General features: G+C 38.5%; 1 protein-coding gene across 8 annotated transcripts in view; it reads left to right on the top strand.

Annotated features, from left to right (window-relative positions):
* Window positions 1-15,026, top strand: part of NALCN (sodium leak channel, non-selective) — a 325,095-nt gene that overhangs the window by 238,014 nt on the left and 72,055 nt on the right. The gene's annotated exons all lie outside the window — the stretch shown is intronic.

Below are 15,026 nucleotides of genomic sequence, written 5' to 3'. Positions count from 1 at the left end.
GTGGCCTGTGTGTTGCTTTTTCAAGAGATCATGTTTATTCCAGTTATTACACTAGGGAGAAAAACCAGAGGAGGTTCCTATAAAAATCAGTCAAGGGGCTCCTGGGTGGCTCAGTCAGTTAAGTGTCTAAGTTTCAGGTCATGATCTCGCCGTCCATGAGTTCGAGCTATGCATCAGGCTGACAGCTCAGGGCCTGGAGCCTGCTTCAGATTCTGTGTCTCCTACTCTCTGTTCCTCCCCCACTTGCACTCTGTCTCTCTGTCTCAAAAATAAATAAATATTAGAAAAAAAAATCAGTCAACATAACTACCGCTTATTAAGTGCTTAGTATGTGGTGGCAATTATCGCTATGTGTTGTCTTAATCATGTTGTGATCTATCTATCATTCAATAGTTGATAGGGAATTTTTTCCCTCGGATTCCACAGTTAGAAAATGAATGACCAGTTACAGAGTTTGTAACAGATCTTAAACATTAGGGTTCACTCGCAGGCGTTTTCCTTTGAAAGTCCTGGTTCACTTTTTATTCCATTAAATTGGGGCCACCCTTTTTCTGTTGCTTAGAATCAAACACATATTTCTCATTATCACGTGAAAATAAAATACCAGCCCCTTCATCCTCTTTCCCCTGCTCTCCCATCCCACGAGGATTAGCCTTTCCCCTCTGCTGCTTTTCTCCTGCCCTTCCCCACCTCTCCCCTCTAACTCTCCCAGCACTCATCATGTGCTGCAGCCCGGTGATTTTGTTCTCAGTTACGATAATGAACTCCTTGTACGATGTCTCTTCCTGTTTATTTTCTTTCAGTCACCTACAGATGCTATTTCTCTCTCTTCTAGATTCCAACGTTGTAGATGACAAGTCTGATGCCACTGTCATTTTTTTTTCATATGAATATAATTAGTTTTTTCTTTGGTGGTTGGTTGGTTGGTTGGTTGGTTGGTTGGCAGGTAGGCTTTCTGGTTTGGGGGAGCTTTTAAGACTTCCTACGTATCCCTGGGGCTCAGAAGCCTTACCAGGATGTACTTTGTATGTCGTTTCTCATCAGAACTGTCCCAAATGGGGAGTCTTTTCAGTTTGCAGACTGAGATATTTGTCAGGGAAATTTTCATTTACTATTTGTTCAATTATTACTTTTCCATCTGGCCCTTTATTTCCCTCTTACTTTTTCCCTCATGATTGCCGTCACTCTGCTTTTATTCTGTGCTTTGAAATATTTATTCCACTATATCTTCCAAGCCATTGAATTGATCTCAACTGAGATTTTTCTTTGCCTTTAAATTTTGAGTGGAAAAAAACCCACAAAATGTGCGTTTGCATGCGTGTGTACACATACAAGCAATATTCTTAACCCTCAGTAAAGACTTTGACTGTTTTTTTAAAAATATTAAATTTGTCACATTTCTTGTCCACAGTTGTTACATTTCATTCAATACTGTGTCCAGGGCATACACGAGGAACTGCATGTGTTAGTGGACAATCAAGTGGAGGGATAGTGGCCTGGTTTCAGCCACTCAGTGTGAAATCGCATTTTACATACTAGAACACGGAATGTTTATTTTTAAATTTTATTTCAAATGCAGACTTTAAGCCAGAGGTATGGCATGAACCCCCAGCCTGGGCTGTGGTTGTCGTGACCAGCCATCTCCACAAAGAATACCGAGAGCTGGTGGCCGTTGTGCCCCAAGTGGGCATAAATCCACAACATGCTCTTTTAAGTCACTAATAACATTATTCCACTGGAAACACAAAATTGAAATTAGTCCCTGATCATTTATTTTCTCTCTGAAAGCAAATACGACATTTCTCACACTTTCTGAACAAAATATTTTGAAATTGGTGAGGAAAAAAAATAAAGATTCTTGGCAGGTGTGTGGGGGTCCCAAGGGGGGCACACCCTATCACCCTTCTGGGTGCCCACCATCTCCCTCCCCTAGCGATCCCTGTGCTAGATCACTGTCTGAGAATTTCAGATGCCATTTCTGACTTCTTCAATGTCCTTATATTTTTGTGGCTTCTGTCTACTTTCTCATTTAACGTTATTTTTAACTAACTGAAAGTAAGATAACAATTACAATTTTATTCCATTATCGTACAATTGTGCCTTTCTCATAATATCCTAAAATATAATGAACTAGCACAGGCACTGCTCCTCAGTGGTATCTAAATCACTCAGCATTGTAAAAGAGACCAGAACTAGAGCACCTGGGTGGCTCAGTCAGTTAAGCATCCGACTCTTGATTTCGGCTCAGTTCATGATCTCGATGAGTTCGAGCCCCAATTTGGGCTCTGCACGTTGACCGTGTGGAGCCTGCTTGGAATTCTCCCTCTCTTCCTCTCTCTCTGCCCCTCCCCAGCTCTCTCTGTCTTTCACAAAATAAATAAATGAATTTTTTTAAAAATTAATAGAAGATACTAGAATTTTTTGATGACAACAGGCATTCCCCAATCTATAAGTTTGGTTGATTCAAACACACAATATCTGATCTTGTACCAGGAAAATTATAGTGATGGTTAGGTTATCCTTCACCCCAGGCAAGCTTCATTGGCCCATATCTGGATAATCTACAATTGGGAGAATATTATTTATCTCCTCGTGAGCTACATTCTCTGGAGACATGCTCCAGTTGGGAAGGTGGGGTGTAGAGAACATATTTTCTCTTCATCTCAGTAGCCACTACCCTAGCATGGCAGCAGCAAGAAGGTTTACCCACGCTACTGTTGCTTCTTAAAGCCTTGGCTTTATTTAGGCTGCAGGGAAAGTCAACTTCCCTCCTTTGACGTTCCAGTGTTTGCAGCTTCAGCTGCCATCGCTTCCTGGTCGTCCTCAGAAGTACCTGGGATTTGTTGTCTGTGTTGAGTGCCATTAGCCCAGAAAACCCAACACAGAGAAGCCCGCTTAACGAATGTCAGCATGAGGATGCCCCAGGGGAGCAGAAATTGAAGAGGAAGCAGTCTAGTATTTGTATTTGTAAACATGCCAAGCCTTTTTTAAATTTTTACTTAAAAACCCTAAAGCCACATAAAATTACATAAGCACATGACAAAAATCCTGAACAGAGACCATACCCCTCGTAGCTTCTGATAAAATATTTTTCGGCGAGCACTTGGAAATTTCTGTGACAGCCCCAGCTGCCTTTGGAAATGCCTGGCAGTGTCCAGTGGATGGCAAGGCTTTCTCTCTATATGAAGAAACTCTCCAGCGTGGTACGGCACAGATTGAGGCTGTTTTTCCTCAAAGAGTAGTAAGAAATAAAAAGAAAATGTGAGGCCGGTCTAACAGTGATTCCCATGACATGAAAAAAAGGAGCACTAAAGTAAAACTTTTCCATTAACGCTGACCTGTAAGGAGAAACTTCTGAGTCCCGCAAAGCTGACCTCGTGTCAAGGAAAATACTGAGCCCCCAGGAACATGAAGATCATAAGTTAAGGGATAAAAAAGAAAACACGACAACGAACAGTGGGGGTGGTTTTGGTTATGCAACTGGAGGAACATGAAGGCACAAAGGCACATGCTGGGCAGGGTACTGTCTGAGTTATGACCTTGGCTTTGAACAACCATAAATAATTCCATGGCAATCTTATGCTTCAGGGACCTGATCACCTTTATCATGTAGTTTAAAATACCTGCCCTTCTCCCCATAAACAATAAGCAAACAAAAACATAAAATCTTTAAGTTGTTGTTGCAGATCCTAAAGGAAAAAGACAGAGGGGCACTTGGGTGGCTCAGGTGGTTGAGTGTCCGACTCTTGATTTCAGCTCAGGTCATGATCTCACGGTTTGTGGGATCAAGCCCTTCATCAGGCTCTGCGCTGACAGTGTGGACCCTGCTCGGATTCTCTCTCTCTCTCTCTCTCTCTCTCTCTCTCTCTCTCTCCCCCCTTCTGCCCCTCTCCCCCTCAAAATAAATAAATAAACTTAAAAAAAAAAAAAGACAGGAAACAGTGCTTTCCAACCTCTCCCTTGTGGTGAATGGCTGCCCTTCCAGACTCCATAGAAAATGGCATTCCCAAGGCTAATTCCCTCATTCCTTTCTCCTCCTACTCTCCCACACCTGCGGCGTCGGCCAGGGGTTCCCTCTCCTGGTTAAAGGATAAACCTGCATCTCTTGAGAGGAGGTTTGTACTTTCCAAGCAGAAGGAAATCGGGCAATGGTTTTCTACCCATTTTTTGTCCAGATTATTGAAACTAAACCCTGGGATTCCTTAGTAGAGTGTTTGTTAGTAAACTGAGGTGTGAACGTGCTTTTTCAGTAGCCCTGGTAATAAAAGCAGCCCATTCACAGGTGAATCGTCTCCATAATGTCAAGGTTTGCACTGTGGCTGGAACTGGCGACTCTCTCTGCCCTTTAGCTGAGCTCGCCAATCCTTCTGCCCTGCTGTCTTGGCTGCTGTGCCCTTTCTGGGGTCAAAACCTCACAGCATGTGGAGAACATGAGGGAACTACACACTCACATCAGCCTGAGCTTGATTTCAGCTCAGGTCATGATCTCACAGTTTCGTGCATTCAAGCTCCGTATCGGGCTCTGTGCTGGCATCATGGAGCCTCTTTGGGATTCTCTCTCTCTCTCTCTCTTTCTCCCTTTTCTCTCTCTCTGCCCCTGGCCCACTCATGCTATCTCTGTCTCTCTCAAAATAAATAAATAAAGTTAAAAAAAATAGAGAGTATTTCTCTGACAATAGGGCAACATCTGCCTCTGTCTTACCTGCCTCCTTTCTGCTAAGCATATACAGCAAGTTCCACAGTAAGCCTCCACAATTACCAGCTAACACATGTACAAAGCGAGGGAAGTGATACAAGTAATTACTATGTTTTCTTGGCCCTTTTCATTTCCATAAGTCTTCAGGTTCACTCAGTCATTCAGCAAACGTTTATGGAACACCTGTTGTTCCTCTGGCACTCTTTTGGGGCCCTGAAAATTCAACACTGAGCAAAATGTGAGCAGTGCCCTTTAGGGGCTTTTAGTCTCGTGGGGACAAACGTGTAAATGCAGGGGGGTAAAAATTGTTGCAGGAACCTGAGACAGGATCCCTTACAGGAGCAGGAAGCTTGAGCATTGTAGGAGGAAGGTGCTCCAGGCAGAGAGGGAAGCCTGTGGAAAAGCACAGGACGCTGAAGATGCTTGACATAACTTCATGAGAAGCTGAGTAGAATGGCGATTATGACCAGTCACAGTCATAAGTGATGTCGGTTCCGATCCTCATCTCTAGAGGTAATTCTTATTTTCAGTGTTTGTCATGAGGATTAAATAATAGATTATAATATGTTAAATGCCTAGCATTGCACTGGCATAGCTTATGTCACGTGCCTCTAACACCAGATAAAAAAGATTACCGATACTAAACCATACCATGAATTCAGACTAAGCAAATAGACTTACATTCACCAGTCAAGACAAAGGACTTTTACATAAACAAATTAACCTCCAATTCTAACAGTCTAGTTAAGCACAATATATTAATTATTGATTTATTTTCCTTATTGCTCATGAATATGATTTTTTTTAGTCTGATTTTTTGTGATATTTCAGTTACTACCCTCATTGCCTACATAGTGTCTCAGATACTCAAGAAGTAAATTAAATTGCTCTGGAAAGATTTACTCTTCACAAAGCCTTGTTGATTGCCAGACAGCATTTTGTATTTTTCTGTGTGATTATAGAGTGTTTGATGATTTGTTCCAGTAACTACATACAGAGCAAGTTAACTGATCTATAATTTTCAGGATGAACATTTACTCACCAAAAAAAAGGGGGGGGGTGCGGAAGAACAGCCTATTTTCATCTTTAGGGCTTTTACTCTTCTGAAAGGATTTTCTAAAATAATAGCTTAGCATCTCCGCGGTGCTATTCAAGACGCATCTCTAGGAGGACAGTGGGAGATTACATGGCACCACCACCTCACCAGGGGCCGGATAGCAGAGTTACAAACCATGTGGTCGGGGGGGTGGGGGGGGAGGGAAGAAGCCACCAGACAGAATGTGAAAACTCTCTGGACTTCCGGACTTCTGTGTTTAGCTTACAAATGCATTAGTAGGCGATTGATTGTCCATTTATTCACAATAATGGAGAGGAAACAAAAAGATACAAAATATAAATGAAAACTTTTTCTTTCATTTTGATTGGCCTTTGCAGTATGTTTTCGTGCTGAGATCAAAGTACAGCTGAGTTTGAGTGCACATCTTTTCATTTCAGTTATTTCTTGAGGCCCTTTCTATGCACACAGTGAGCTGGGGTCCAGGTAAAAATCACGTCCTGCCGTCAGCTAACACAAGAAGAGAAATTCCCGGTCAGTGATTCTTCTTGCAGAATATTTAGTGGTATAATCATTTTGGGTCTGGGATTATAAGTACTTTGCATTCCTTAGGTGTACACCCACTGAAGTTCAAAAGTAAATGCATCTAGGATCAAGCATCATCTGTAGATAATACAAAAAGCTTTTAACCACAATTTTTTGGTGCTGTCTCCAAAGCAATGATCAGAGCTGACTTTGCAACTAAGCCTACCTGTGAAAGTTACATTTAACTCCCCTGTCTCAATGTTCTTCTCTTTTGAGTATAGTTTAGTCTTAAGTTTTACTTTCCTTTAAGTGTAATACTGATCCCAATGTGTTACAGTTGTTGCTGGGGCTGGTATATTTGGATCTAAAGTTCAAATACAATTGAATCATAATTGGAGAGCAAGCACTGCTCCCAGAGTGCCTGGGATTTTAAATTCACAAACACCTGCATGATTAAAAGCATCTGGCATTTTCTCCCAGAATCATAAATCCACTCTTTTTTTTTTTAATCTCTGCAGGTTTTTGGTTTTTGTCTTTCTGTCTATATGAGCTCTAAGCATGAAGTGATATGCTTAGGTATATATTATAGTGTATATTATGGTTTCCCACCAGTAGGTAGCGTACTTTGAGCATACCTGTTTTTGACAATACTGGTTCTCCCTCATCTTCTGAATCATCGGCATCCTTACACTGGTCTAGCTGATGTGTAAGTTGTTGGAGATTCGGCCAAATCTCCAACGCCACAAGCTCGAGTGACTAAAGCATTGTCATGCAATCTAGCGCAAAAACAGTCAAGCCAATTAAGTTTCCAATCATCTGGTTTCTAGTTTCACAAGATTTTCCTATCAAGTGAATTGGTGCATTTCAAAGTAAATAGGCTTCCTTTGTAATTTTTACCTGATTCACATTTGTTGTTTCAAGGATTCACTTCATAAGAAAAAAAATGTAGTACAGAAAAGAGTCATCTCTAATGTTAAGCAATGTATTCATTCTGTAAATACATTTCAAGAACAAATTACAGGCAGTACTGGACGGTGGAGAGAAATGTAGCGGACAAAGAATCCACCAGCCTTACCATATGGAGCCTATGATCTGGTGGAATTCACAGAAAGATAAAAAGGTGTTTCACACACAGAGCAGAAATCAATGGGTATGGGTGCCCTTGGCCCCAAAGGATGACCGTGAAGGGTGTGTGTGTGTGTGTGTGTGTGTGTGTGTGTGTGTACCTATTTATATATTTTTAAATTTTTATGTCTGGTGTTTTTTCAGGGTTCAGAATTTATAATGTTGAAATAACAAGATCAAAACTCTTGACCCATCATCTAAAACTCCTTTTTCACAAAATCCACATTCTAAGGCATATTTCAAAGCTTCATAACATGCTATTATAACAGTACTCACCTTTGCATACATTGTAATGTGACTATTTTAATTTTGCTGCTGCCTACACTAATCGCCTTTTTAAATTCTTTCTTTCCAAGCATAATGTCAATTTTATAAAAAGTTGATTTTATAGAAACATCCTGCCGTACACATGATCTGTCCTATGCGCCATGGGATTAGTTTTCAGTTCACAGGTGCATGAAAAATTAAAATACGGCTGAATGATGTACCTACCACCTTCAACCTATGTAATTTTAAGTAATTGCTTATTTCCAATTATGACATTTTATGTGGGAGACTTATTCAATAAAGCAGCTAATTACAATAATTACACTACACCTTTCCAGCAGAAATGACATTCATCAAGCCTTGTTCATTGGACCATGGTTTTGTGCTTTATGGTCATATGTTTTTATAAATGCATTTCCATTTATTGTCAGCCTGTTAATATTTGCAAAATGAAAAAAGGAAAAACATGACTCTCAAACTTTTTCTCAGTTACAAACAGAAATACGTTGTTAACAACTCCAAATCAGAAAAAGTGAGCTGAATACTTAGAATAGCTATGGTTTTCTGTCTAATACTAAATACTAATGGCTTCATTTTGAAGGAGGTTACCAGAGAATACAAGTGTTCAGACTAAGCACAGCAGCATTCCAAAGGAAGCTACTATTCCCTGATAGTCTAGGGTTACTCCCTGGTGGTTGAATAAACGAATTAATATTCTACTTAATTGAAAGTTGTGATGGATCCCAGATTTCAGCAATCAGTAAATGTAAAATATAAATACTCTTATCATACTGGTATTAATAGGTGAGAAAAGTTATTGATCTCCTTTAGTGCTTCAGGGTCATTATTCTGAAAATCAGGTATGCATATACGTACGGAACAAAGGAAAAACATTGCTAGTTTAGATCTTGCATAAGATTTGGGATAAGAGCAAGTTATGTGTATAAACCAAAACTTTCATGTCGAAAAAACAGCATTGTATTACAGTATAGTTTGGAAAATCCTTTTTTTATACTGTTAAGCCTTGTGACATTTTATTTTTTTTTTATTTTTTTTTTAAATTTTTTTTTCAGCGTTTATTTATTTTTGAGACAGAGAGAGACAGAGCATGAGCGGGGGAGGGGCAGAGAGAGAGGGGGACACAGAATCGGAAACAGGCTCCAGGCTCCGAGCCATCAGCCCAGAGCCTGACGCGGGGCTGGAACTCACGGACCGCGAGATCGTGACCTGGCTGAAGTCGGATGCTTAACCGACTGCGCCACCCAGGCGCCCCCCTTGTGACATTTTAGATACACATGGTTTAGTGATGAGATTTGAACATTGAGCTATATAATCTAGACTTAATTATAATATTTTAATTTATAATTTGAGTGACCTAAACAACATGATTTCTATGATTGTCAGATTTCTCACCTGTGAAAAAGAGATAATAACACATACCTATGAGTATTAATTTGAAAATTAAATTACAAATATGTGTAAGATACATTATACATGATCAAAGAGCCAAGAAAATTAGTAAGGATTTAGAATATTTGAAATACACAGTTGACTAGCTTCACGTAGTGGGCATTTATACAATTCTTCATTTAGCGACTTGAGAACACACATTCTTTTTTTTTTTTAATTTTCTATTTATTTTTTTGGAGAGAGAGAGAGAGCACGAGTGGGGGATGGCAGAAGAGAGGGAGACACAGAATCAAAAGCAGGCTCCAGGCTCTGAGCTGTCCACACAGAGCCCGACATGGGGCTCGAAGTCACCAGCTCAGATCATGACCTGAGCAGAAGTTGGACACTTAACTGACTGAGCCACCCAGGCGCTCCAAGAGCACATATTTTGATTGAGGCACACCTAAATGATTTACAAAACATGACCACTTACATACCACAAAGGAATTCTAAACATGAACCAAATCACTATGCTAGAGAAGACATTATTTAGCGGAAGTGTAATAAGATTAGAAACTAAATAACAACCAGAAAACACCAACACTTTTCAAAATTTAAAAATCACTTTTAAATAATTTAGACAGCATAGAAGAAACTGCATGGAAATAAAAAGTTTCTAGAACTGAAAACTAATAAACACTATGTAGATTGAACCTATGAGAAGCAACCAAAGGCATTTTTAGAGGGAAAGTTATACCCTTGAGTGCATATTTAGCAAAAGAATAGAGGCTGGCACTAATCATCCAAATATTTAACTCAAGAATTTATTAAAATACCAACCAAGAAAACATTAAGACAGTGGAAGGGGAAAATAAGTATATTTTAATCAAATAGGGGAAAAAGAAGCAATAAGTAATATTAGTAAAACTAACATTTTGTTCTTTGAAAAGACAAATAAAAATGATAAATCTGCATTAAAGTTCAACAAAAAATATGTAAGGAGTCTTCCAGCATAATGATAGAAGCATTGGCATAGTTTTCTTAATCTCCTTGAATTAAGTAAATACAATACCTAGATAACATGAAAGTAAATAGAATACCTAGATAACAACCAAACTCCATAGACAATATTTACAACAAAATTAAGTAATCCACAAACCACAAGTAAAAGCAGCTGTAGACAAAACAATAGCCACATGGTTTGCAAGGTGACTTGGTCTGTTTGGAATGCTACAACACATACCACAGACTGGGTGACTTCAACAACAAGCGTTTATCCCTCAGAGCTCTGGAGGCTGGAAAGCCTAACTAAGGTCGAGGTGTCAGCAGATTTGTGTCTGGTTCTTCTTCCTGGTTCACAGATGACTGCCTTCTGGCTGCGTGATCATATGACAGAAAGAGGGAGGGCTCTGGTCTCTTCCTCTTCTTATGAGGGCACAAATGCCATCACGGGGCGCTATCCTCATGACCTCCTCTAAACATAGGTACTTCTCAGAGACCCCTTCTCCTAATATCTTCACACTGGGGGGCTAGAGCTTCAACACATGAATTTGGGGTATAACACATAGTATTGGTGCTGTTGGGGAGGAAGCCAAGTTAGTTACAGGGCATGTAATGTCTTTGAGACTGGACCACACCTGCCTAGCTCCATACAAAGAAAAACATCCAGGAGTGGAAACAAACTTGACAGGCCAGTGACAAGAGTGATGAGGGGAAAAGTAGATCCAGATAAAATTGGTGGTGTCTGCTCCCCATAACAAAGCCAGGAAATCTCAGAAGGAAGGCTGCCATATGGTTCACTGTGTTAAAACCACAGAAGAAGACACTCTGAAGCTAGAAGGAAATACTAAGGTGTTCAGGAAAACTGTGTGTAAGCATGAGCAATGGAAATTTATCACAGCCAAATTCCCTACAAGAATTGTAAGAGACAAAGAATAAGGAGCAGAATACTGTCCCAATAGAGTGAAACTTACCCTAAAGACCTACCTACCAATGGCTCAAACTGTAGCATTATATGGGAAAATGAGTTAAAAGACATATGGGGATGGAACTGGAGGGTATCATGCTAAGCGAGATAAGTCAATCAGAGAAAGACAGATATCATATGACTTCACTCATATGTGGAATTTAAGATACAGAACAGATGAACAAAAGGGAAGGGAAGCAAAAATAATATAAAAGCAGGGAGGGGGACAAAACATAAAAGACTGTTCAACTGTTCACAGTTCAAAGACTGTTAGTTACAGAGAACTAACTTAGGGTTGTTGGAAGGGCTATTGGGGGGATGGGCTAAATAGGTAAGGGGCATTAGGGAGGACATTTGTTGGGATGAGCACTGGGTGTTATACATAGGGGATGAATTACCGGAATATACTCCTGAAATCATTATTGCACTATATGCTAACTTGGATGTAAATTAAAAATAAATAAATAAATAAATAAATAAATAAATAAAATTTAAAAAGACATACAGATTACATAAGACTAGAATAGCAACAAAAGTAAGAAATTCATACATAAGGTGCTTGAATTCAGGAAAGAAGTACAGTTGACTCTTCAACAATATGAATTTGAGCTGTGCACATCCACTTACATGCAGATTTTTTGATAAATGCAGCACAGTACTATCTGTAAATGTATTTTCCTTATGCTTTTAATAACATTTTCTTTTGTCTAGCTTGCTTTATTGTTATAATACAGTATATAATACATATGGCATACAAAATAATGTGTTAGTTGACTGTGTTATTGGTAAGGTGTCCAGTCAACAGTAGGCTGTTAGCAGTTAAGTTTGGGGGGGAGTCAAAGGCTACGTGTGTGTTTTCAACTGAATGGAGTGTCAGTGCCCCTAACCCCTGCATTGGTCAAGGGTCAACTATATTAGTAAAAGCAATGAAGACTAAACTAGGCAGAACATAAAGTGATTACATACATCAGATGATGCCTTTAGAAAACTAGAAAGTAAAAAAGAGGAAATTTGAAGACATCAAAAAGAAATGAAGAAAGAAATGAAAATGATTTGAAAGAAACTGACAAATCAAAGAATTTCAGTGAAGGTCCCAGATCTGTATTATAAAGATCCTGAAAGAAGAAAACAAAAGCCATAGCACAGAACAGCATTAAACTTTTCTGAAATGTAAAAAGATTTGAAGCTATATATTGGAACTGAAAACATCAATAACAAATGACCAAAAATAAGACATATTGCAGACAAATTACAGGACTTAAAAAATTATATATACATATATATTTAATATATTATTTTATTATATTATAATTAATTATATATTTTTATGTATTATATATTTATATATATTATATATTTTTATAACATTATATTATAATTAGTATTATAATTATAATATAATAATATAATGTAATAACTTAAAATTATATATACATATGTATGTTTAACATATATCTTTAATATATCACTCTTAACTATAGAGAACTAAGGGGTACTGGAGAGGAGGTGGTTAGGGGATGGGCATTAAGGAGGGTGTAATAAGCACTGGGTGTTATATGTAAGTGATGGATTATTAAATTCTACTTCTGAAACCAATATTCCACTACATGTTAACTAACTGGAACTTAAATAGAAACTTAAAACCAATAATAATAATAATAATAAAATAAAACAAAAATAGGTATCAGCTCAAAATGAATAAGTGACTTATAAAGGGAAGAACATTTGATTACCATCAGACTTTTTGGCAGGAATGTTTTATGTCAGAAGAAATTAGAATCACATATATAGGATACCCAGGAAAAGAATATGTCATCCAGCTTTCTTATGTCTAGGAAAACCACCTCTCAAGTTTAAAGGAGAAAAGAAAACAACTACTATTAAGATGTAAGAATGTAAGTAGTGTTGTTCCTATGAGTCTTTCCTGAGGAAATTACTAAAAAAAATGCTTCAAACAACCAAAATGAATTCCAAAAATGACTCTAAGACATTAACATAAGAACAGGTGGCAAACATTCTTAAACTGTGTATGACTAACTAGGACCACATGAGGATTAAAATAAAGAGAAAAATATGCAATATCTATTTGCTTTGCTGATATGAGTATAGTACAAGTGTACAAATGAGAGGAAAATGGGAAGAATGTATGCATTTTTTAAATATCCATTAGTTGTATTGTGTTAGAATAGGTATTGTAATGCTAAGACTAGTGCCTATGAAATGTGAAATAAAAATAATGAGTAATTGGCAGATACTCTAATGTCTGTTATCTCTGTATATTTGATAATCAAGAGTTTTGATGTGGGGTGGGAGGGTACAGAAACAGAAGAGATACAGATGTCATATGGAAGAGATTAGGTAAAAGCGCAGAATCCTGAATTTAAATAGAAAATATCAGAATAAAATCAGGCCAAGCACTCGAAACAGTGACCCACTCAGTAGCGAAGAGTATCACTAAATTGTGTTCTTGAAACCCATTTCTCAATAAATAAACCAAGCCTTTTTGGAGAAAAATGGTAATTTGAAATAGGAAGCATGTACAAGATGAGCTAGGGATATCTGGCCATACTAATAACAAGGAAGCTTAGACAAAGACTACTAAAGTCAGGCCAAAAGAACCCATGAGCCATTTTGAAAAATCTCCCAATGCTCTTTGACTTCACATGAGGATAATGATTGTAATGGATTGAAACCAAATATATTTAAGTCCTTAAGTCAATAATGACATTTTTATTTTTTTATTTAAAAAAAATGTTAATTATTTATTATTGAAAATCAGAGAGAGTCAGAGCATGAGCAGGGGAGGGGCAGAGGGAAAGGGAGACACAGAATCTGAGGCAGGCTCCAGGCTCTGAGCTGTCAGCACAGAGCCCGATGCGGGCTCGAACTCAAAAACTGCGAGATCATGACCTGAGCCGAAGTTGGACGCTTAACCACCAACTTGGAGCCACCCAGGTGCCCCAATAATGACATTTTGAAACAACTAGTTGGTCACCTTCAGAGGATGATAGAAAACCAATTAATTACATAAAAAATGAATAAGTAAAGGTAAAGAATCAACATTTACTTTGCCTTTTCCATATGAACTGTACTAATGAGTAACCAAATAGTGCATGAGAGGAAGTACTTCATTATAAAGGTGTTCCAACTAATAAATGAGAAAGAAGTGTCAATTTTAGAAACTGAATGAATCAATGATCTAAGCAATAGACATCAATACTACTAACATCACAAAAAGAGGAACAATCAGATATTGTGTGCCTTCTGATGAAAAGCTACACCACCACCTGTGGTCTTGCCAAAACCATCAAGTATGAGCCAGATGAGACTCTGGGTCCAACTACCAATTTGCAAGAGGTATAGAAGACAGAGGAGCATGTGAACTATGGCATGAATGTGCACTTGGGAAAATCCACACTCCTGGAAGCTCCAGGTGACATGCCCCCGGTCCTTCAACTATGGTTGGGGGAGGGGGTGGCAGGAAGGAGGTGTACCTGTAGATTAAAAGATGCTAAAGAAATTGCCAGAAAATCAGCGAGATCCATCCATTGCTGTGTCCTTCAGCTCCAAATTATTCAACCACAAATAACTGCAAATTTGAACCTCCTGAATTTCACGTTAAAGTGCATAGTTCTGAAAATACCTTTTAAATTAAAATTTTAAGACAAAAAAAATCTCTGTGCTGCTTGAACATTTAATTTTTGTTAAGTTTATTTATTTTGAGAGAAAGAAAGAGTGCGTGCACAAGAGGGGCAGAAAAAGAGAGGGAGAGAGAGAGAATCCCAAGCAGGCTCCACACCGTCAGTGCAGTGCAGAGCCCAATGTGGGGCTCGAACTCACAAACCCTAAGACCATGACCTGAGCCGAAATCAAGAGTTGGATACTCAACTGACTGAGCCACCCAGGTGTCTCTTGTTTGAATGTTTAAATGTATTTTGATAATTCAGTCAGAGAATGTTTGTCTTCTGGAGTTGGATGTATTAGATTTACAAACAAAAGAAAAC

The sequence above is a fragment of the Felis catus genome, chromosome A1 (genome assembly GCF_018350175.1).
Source record: "Felis catus isolate Fca126 chromosome A1, F.catus_Fca126_mat1.0, whole genome shotgun sequence".
Taxonomy (NCBI): Eukaryota; Metazoa; Chordata; class Mammalia; order Carnivora; family Felidae; genus Felis; species Felis catus.
Note: the sequence above shows the minus strand (reverse complement) of the source record. Positions and strands in the feature narration are given on the sequence as shown.